Consider the following 8,421-nt stretch of genomic DNA (forward strand, 5'->3'; position numbering starts at 1 on the left):
TTAAAAATCGGAACTTTGACTATCTCTTCAGTGTGTTCTGAGTGAAGAATTGTGCAATTTATGACTTTTCTGTTCCAACAAAACTTTTGTCAACAATTTAATTAAAAACGAAGAACATTTGGAGTAGCAGAGAAGCAGAAAAGAGACATATGGTAGTAATATCTTTCAATTAAAAGGTCATAAATCAGTAGTCATTTTAGTTTTTGTTTTTAATGTTTCTGCTGACATTTTAAAATAATCTCGGATTAGATAACATCGACCTTCGGATTGGGTTGTCACATCAGAGCTACAGCCACCCCCTAAGTGGCAAGTACGAACCTTTGCAAAATACCCGACAGTATTTGCATTGCCATGATGCACACCGCCATGGAAATACAAACGTACATTCTGAATAACAAATGAAATGTAATGTCAGCCAGATTTGATGTAATGTCTGATCAGAGACGACATCTCCCTCTCAGGACTGGGTGATCCTGAATGTCGAATGGAGAAGGTTTCACAGATTTGACTGTGATAGTTGAAGGACATTTTGAGAACATTATGAAGACTGTGAAGGAAGATGAACAATGTGGGGATGTTGCCAAAAATAGAAAGCAAGAATCAAAACATTCACAATGTCTTATGAAATTCCATATTTTAAGTCAATTCTATTCATAGTGTCAAATCACAACGTATGTTATCTCAGGAAACTTAACTGATAGACAAGGTCTAGACCCGGGATCTTCAACAGGGGGTCAATGAACTGGTAATTTTAGATTATTTTTTTTTCAAACTGAAAAAGTCTTAACATGAATCGAACATTTTATCAGCCAAGATAAACCCCCACTGCTTACTGGCCTGTAGGTAAGGAAGTGACTAAGGCCATCCACAGATCCAGGTCATCCCAAGAATTCACTGTGCAACATGTACGTTTAACATTAAACCATGATTTATAAAATCATGACAGCAATTATATTTTAATAGCTTAAGGCCGCCTTACAAGTTATTGTAGTTTAATATGGAACTTCATTTTATACAATATGGAGTAGGGGCTCCATGATCCATCTCTCTCTCAGTTAAGAGGTCCATGGCTTATAAAACGTTGACGACCCCAGGTCAAGACCACACTCTATAATTTACAGACACCCAACAAGAGCAACTCCACTTTTTGCAGGGGTGGCAATAAAAACTTCCTTTTAACAGGAAGAAACCTCAAAACACAACCTGGCTCTAAGTGGGCGGCCATCTGCCTCAGAAAATACAGAAACATGACTCATAATAAAAATTGCAAAGGGTATGATGGAATGATGTGATGAACTATGACCAATAACAGTCCCTCCAGGATTTCACAGACTTTTTTTGAGATTGTTGTGGCCCAAAATGCCTGATGTTGCGGGAGCTTTTTTTAAAAAATTGCGATAAAATTTGCAATGTTTTTTGTGTTTGTTGCAATGAAATTGTGGGAGACAGAGAAAGTTGCAAAACATTTGCAATTGTTTTTATAGTTTTTTTAAAAGTTAAAAGGAAATTTGTTTTGGGGACAATAAAACTACTGTGGGCTGAATTTTCCTGGTAACCTTACCAAAAAAGCTCAGGATGCTGCAAATGTTAGTAAAATATGAAAATGGCTGATGGATTTAAGACAAAAAATTATGATTTATTGAATTAATCAAATTTGAACATATCTGTCAATTGCTTGTTGATCTTTACATTGTTAGTTAATGTCCTAGACTAGCCTGGGACACACATTCATACGGTTTGAAAAATAACTTATTGGACTTTAACTTATCATTGCACTTAAAATAATAAGCGTAGCTGTCCTTAATTTAGGTCATCCTGTATGTCTCATCTCCGGTTTTTCCTGCATCCACAGTGTGTGTGTGCGTGTGTGTGTGCGTGAACGTCAGTCGCAGGGGAAACTCAGCAGCCCCGCCCGTTGCACGTGGCACTGCTGGGATTGGTTTAAGTCACAGGAAACTCCGGTTATTGGTCGAATTTGCGAAACAGTTGCGGTGATTGGTCAAAATTGCGTCCTGGAGGGACTGAAATAACAATAATAATAGTAGTAGTATAATAGTAGTAGTAGCACTGGGCGTACAGCCAGAGTACGGCAGCAGGCGCAGCCACAATCCTGGTGCCACCACAATCCAAGGAAATCTGCTAGGCGAGAAAGCACAAGGACGCCAGGGAAAGAAGTTAATAACATGAATTAATGGGATATGAATACATAGAGAGGGGAGGGGAAATGCAGACATAATTAATATGTTGCTTTACTCCAAATTTAGTTTTTTGTTTTTTGTTTTTTTTTAACAAACTGATGTATTCATTCAAGCAATAAGGGATTTTAGACACTCACTTACCTTTCACCTTTCTTCTTTGGCTCCAAAACCAATTACACAATAAAGTGGCACAGCTAAGGTTACCTGTGGGTCCACATATAATGAATAGTCACGGGGTTTGTTGGTGAACTACTGCAGTTCAGCAAAAAACAAAACCAAACATGCACGTCTCAAACCCCCCTTTCAATACAATATATATTATAGATATAGAGCCACTCGACCAGACATGCCAAAACACTTACAGTATATGAACTTCAATATCCAATGGAAAACAATCTCAGAATGAAATAGCACAACATGATGTCAATATATAAGAGTGCTTTCAAGCCAGACAGCAGAGTGCAACAATTCATTGCAAAGAGAAAATTCTTTAACCCAGGAAATGCCCATTCGTTTCTCGGAAGTGTTTTAATCCAAATCACAAGCTTTTTCCTAAACTTTATTTCATTGCCTCACTTCTCTGTCCCCACCAGAAATAATAACTCAGCAGGGGCAGGGATATGTAGACCAGAAAGGGGGAAAGTCTACTCATCCACCATGTAAATTTGCACCATATAGTGTGTGTATATATATATATAAATATACATATACACATATATATATAAATCCCCACGTATAATATATATACCATACACATATACATATATATACCTATCCATAATATACATATACACATATACATACACCATACATATACACATACATATATATACATATACATATATATACATATATACATATATACACATATTATATATAATATATATATATATAATATATACACACATTGTATATATATACATATATACAACACACTAATATATTATATATATTATATATATATTAATACATATAACTATATACATTATATATACACACACACACATATGTATATATACATATCATACAACACACACATATATATATACATATATATACATATATATATTACACACAACACATAATATATATAATACCACACAAAATATATATATATATATATTATATACATATATATATATATATATATATCACACACAACACACACACACACATATTATATAACACACACACACACACAATAACACACACACACACACACACACACATATATATATATATATTATATATATATATATATATATACACACACACACACACACCACACACACACCCACACCACACACACCACACACCCACACACACACCACACACACACACACACCCACACACACCCACAGACTAACTACTACTACTAACCACTAACACCCCCATGAAGCAAGATCCAGCAAAACTCAAAGAGAGACAATCCGTGTTTTGTTTTTATTAAATACAAACTTTGTGTGGTCAAAATACAGGCTGGAACATATCCAAACAGTGGTTTGAAGCCAATAAAGTGGTGACTTGAAGGAAATAATCTTTTCAGTGTTTATTTTCTTCTGAGAAACCATAAAGCGAAAAGGCTTTATGAAAAAGTATGAGTTGATTGTAATCCGCAACAGAGACCTTTGTGATTCTATCAGTGAGCTATTTTTGGCATATGAAACGGATAGTGAATGAAAACAGTTTGAACATCAGCCTCATCATAAGCAATGACACAAACACTGACTTGATTAGAAAGAATAATCCCAGCCCGCATCATGCGATTGCTTGAGGTAACGATGGAACTCGTCCTGCATGTACCGAATGTCCGATAGCTGACGCTCGGAATTAAAAGCACTTCTATGCAACAATTTCTATGTGCGGTTCTTTTAGGAAAACACGCCTGCACATGACGTTTTCCAAAGAACACTTTGGTTTTCTCAGTGAATTTGAGTGGATGAGACATAACCAGCTGCCTACTGAGTACAGCTGGCAGTGAATGTCACTGTGCGGCCCACAGACTGTAAGGCTATCTATGATCTGTGTGTGTGTGTGTGATGACATGTTGGTCTACTCTGTGCCAATAAAGCAGCGGGGTGGATTTTTAAGCTGAGAATTATCTTGCCAAGATGCTTTTGGATCCGCGTAGAGCTTTTGTTACAATTGACAACATGCGAATAAAGCAGCATTTTGAGAGCACAAAGTCACAAAACATTACATTGTAATCGCTTAGACCCCTTCCCTACAGCTGCAAACAACTGGCTCGTCCACAGAATGACAATGCATGCATTTCCTCTTGCTTCCAGGGGCTTTAGAGAAGAATGCCATTGTTCTGCTATTGTAAACGTGAGTCAATAATGTCTGACACACTGGCAGTGGCAATTATTTCACTCCTACCAGCAGCTGTCAGTTTTCACAGTCATAAAGATAACGTTCAGTGGCACTTTGGTGGGGAGGAAAAAAAAAGGGAAAAAAATGGTGGGAAAAAAAATCCACCGTGGTGACTGACAGTGTTGTTAAACTCAATTGTGAGCATGGAGACTTGCTCTCTGGTTACTGTGCATGACGTATTTTTTTCTAATTGGAGACTAAATCATACAAGGAAGAAGGCAGGTAAACCGTGGGCAAAAAGTAAGTAAGGAATAAGAGTAAGGAAGAAGAAGAAAGGAGATAGCAGAGTGCGAGAGGAAGTCAAGAATAGATGACACAGATTTTGTAAAGATTTGTCTTGAAGACGGGAGCTGCTGCCTTCGCCCCTCCGCTCCATCTAAAGAGGATTCATGCAAAGACCTGAACTGGACGAGTGTCTGATGAGATGAAAAGCCTCTTGACAGAAGAGGGCTGGAGGTCAGTCTCAGTGCTGGGCATCACATTGTTAAGAGCTTAACCTTGCAGAAGCTAGTCAAACTGTCTGTCTGCTGTTTCCTCGCCCAGGCCCTGGCCTCCTCATCTATTATGACCGACTGCCCACTCTCACAGACAAAGACTAGTCGGTATAAGAACACCGAGCACCAGACTTCAATGCCGTGGTAGAGTCTGCGAAGTAGGTAAAGAGAAAGGAAGGGGAATTTTAGAGCTGAGAGACAAGAGGGATGTTTGATCCAGAGACAAAAGGATGAGTAGTACTACTTTTCCACCGGTTAAGTCTGTCAATTAGCCCTGGTTCTAGCCGTCAGCCGGGAAGGGCGTTAAAGGTGGAGGAAGGCAGGAAGCCGGATGGCAGAGAGGGGAGGACGGCAGGCAAGATAAGAGACGGAAGGGGAGAGAGGCTGAGGATGGAGAGCAGGAGCGGACTTGCCTCTGATGAAAGGGCGGACGGAGACAAGAGATCAGGAAGTTGACTGGTCTCTGCGAGAGCCTCTCAGGCGTTTTTTTCTTCCTCCTTCTAACCTTCTGTCTTGTTCACACAGCAAGAATGCTCTGTGATCTTTTCTCGCCTTTTCCTGTAAACATGGCAAGAGCGACGTTACACGCTCTCCCTGCCAGAAATGTAAGATGGGTGGGGAATGGCGGTGGTTTAAAAAACAATAAAAAAAAATAAGAGGTTGTGAAACAAATTGAGGTCAATCCATGCAGCTCATGGGGAAACAACGTGTAGCAGGCAGACAAATACAGTATCTGTGGCATTCATACAGAGTGGGGATTTACATAATGTGTCAGTGCATCAAGAAACATCCGGGACACAGATCATTCATCTAATCCAGGTTCAACACAAAACCTTCTGGCCCTGTCGAGCCCACCTGATCCTGTTGCCCAATCAAATTTGTCCCCGTTTTACACCGGCAGCTTAATTCATCCAGCAGCCGCCTAGATTTTAGGGTGTATATGCTCCCAACTAAGGCTTAAGTTGGATTTGCAAGAGGCCCTATATGATATAATTTTTGCAATGATATAAACTCTGCCATTATCGTAATTGAGGGCGGATCAGAGGAAGTATTTTGCATAGAGGAACTGGAATCCCAAGCAGTGATCTGCCCTGGGAGGGAAAGCAAGCGAAAACGCTAGTTTAGAACCGTTGCGATTAGATTAAGAAATCCAATTTTGACAAATAAGGCAAAAGCAGTCAGAAACAGATGGAGCGCCTGTGAAATCCTTGCCTATCACTCAAGTCAAAAACAAGATTATCTCCAGCAGGGGAGAGAAGAGAGAAAGTGGTCCCTCGTTTGTTATTTTTCAGCCCACTCTCTCTCATTCCGATAAAGCCAGACTCTTTCTGCTTCAAACACCAGCCTGAGATGATGTCAGGCAACAGCAATCACTCTTTGGCTCCAACAGACGTGCGCAAATGACTAATGATCCTATCATACTGACGCCATAAAAGAAATGAAGAGGATATTGGAATAACAAAGTGAAGATAGTCCGGCTCTTTTGTGGAGCATGTGTTTTATCTCGCCTCCATACATCAAACAAATGTTGTGAGACGCCCTTTATGCCTTGATAAAGTTAGTACGGAGGCTCAGCCGCCACGCTGGAAGAGTTGTAAACATCACAATTAAGTCTTCAAGCTGTAAAACAATACATTTTGTTGTTTCACAGCCTGTATGAGTCAAAGCCAAACCCAGTAAGGAGTGAACAGCTCTGCACACTGCCACGTCCAAATCATACAAATCAGCAAACTTACAACTAAAAAAGCAGGGAATAAATCAACTTGCACAAAAATACAAAAGTATTTTTTTAATCAAGTCTTTTATTGTGTTATCAAGGTTATTTAGCAACATTTTCGAAGATTTTTTATTCCACATTTAGCTCCTTGGTGTATTTCTTTGTTTGTATGTTACTGTTCTATGCTAATGTTTTTCTCTGTGTACAAGCTGCTAACAACTAATTGCCCCTAGTGGGATTAATAACATTCTTTTGATTTGATTTGAACAGGATATAATTGACTCAGTAAAAGCAAAGCAACGCTGCTGCCAAGTCTCTATCAAGCCCAAGGTTAGACAAATGGAGAAATAGAATTCAGGCACCGAAACCAGGAGAAGCTAACAGTCTTGAAATAATCCTGATATAGCAACATTTTTTCTGTAAACTGAGCATGCTTTGAAAAGTTGAGTGCATACGTGCTATTTCACAAGCCAATGGTTAGTGAAGAAGAGCAAAAACTCCAACAACAGAACTTTTAAGGGAAACAACCTAAAGTTCAGCTCCTCTTGGAAACTGATGGAGATTAAAACACATGCTATTGATTCTGTGAAACCAAAGACAGAGGAAATGAGAGCCAAGAAGTTTAAAAAAAAAGTGGTGGAACAGAGTTGTAAAAAGACGCTGTCTCCTTGAGGCAAGATCAGGTGTATTGTTCGACCAACAATGCAACCCAAATGGAGAGTACATACAATACATTTTAGGTTTAAAGATCCCATGACATGGTGCTCTTTGGATGCTTTTATATAGACCTTAGTGGTCCTCTAATACCATATCTGAAGTCTCTTTTATATAGACCTTAGTGGTCCTCTAATACTGTATCTGAAGTCTCTATTATATAGACCTTAGGGGTCCTCTAATACTGTATCTGAAGTCTCTTTTATATAGACCTTAGTGGTCCCCTAATACTTTATCTGAAGTCTCTTTTATATAGACCTTAGTGGTCTCTTTCCCAAAATTCAACCTTGGTGCAGAATTACAGCCACTAGAGCCAGTCCCACAACGAGCTTTCCTTAGTATGTGCCATTTCTGAGTCTGTAGCTGTTTAGGAGGAGAGAGTGGGGGGGCAAGGTGGAGGCTGGGGGTGAGGCCTTGACCAACTGCCACTTGGCTCATTTGAAAGCCATAATGTCTCTCTCTCATGGGTGGGCCAAATTCTCTGGGCGGGCAAAGCAGAGAAAGGGAAGGTAACGTTGCCCCTCATTTTCTCAAAGGCAGAGCAGGATATCCAGGGCTCGGTTTGCACCTATCACCATTTCTCAGCAGGCGGACGCTAACAGACTCAACAAACTAATTCGCAAGGCCAGTGACGTTGTGGGGGTGGAGCTGGACTCTCTGTTGGTGGTGTCAGAGGACGCTGTTCCAAACTACATGCCATCTTGGACAATGTCTCGCACCCACTCATGGCTTGTTGCTCAATCACAGGAGCACTTTCAGTGATAGTCTTCTACCAAAATTGCAACATTCACCACAGAGCGCCACAGGAAGTCATTCCTGCCTGTGGCCATCAAACTTTTTAACTCCGCCCTCTGAGTGTCTGACACACAGACACTCAGAGAGGTTGAAACTGGACAATATTATCTCTATTATCTGTTTTGTGCAA

The 8,421-nt window shown here is 39.8% G+C and overlaps 2 long non-coding RNA genes across 2 annotated transcripts in view; one reads left to right on the top strand and one right to left on the bottom strand.

The window, feature by feature from the left end:
• Nucleotides 1-8,421, bottom strand: part of LOC116669868 (uncharacterized) — an 827,043-nt gene that overhangs the window by 350,093 nt on the left and 468,529 nt on the right. The gene's annotated exons all lie outside the window — the stretch shown is intronic.
• The window catches only part of LOC116669846 (uncharacterized), a 10,007-nt gene continuing 7,837 nt past the window's right edge, over nucleotides 6,252-8,421 (top strand). The window contains exon 1 of the long non-coding RNA XR_004326871.1: nucleotides 6,252-6,264. This is a non-coding gene — a long non-coding RNA (uncharacterized LOC116669846). The remainder of the gene's footprint in view (nucleotides 6,265-8,421) is intronic.

Source organism: Etheostoma spectabile, chromosome 20 (assembly GCF_008692095.1).
Source record: "Etheostoma spectabile isolate EspeVRDwgs_2016 chromosome 20, UIUC_Espe_1.0, whole genome shotgun sequence".
Lineage (NCBI taxonomy): Eukaryota > Metazoa > Chordata > Actinopteri > Perciformes > Percidae > Etheostoma > Etheostoma spectabile.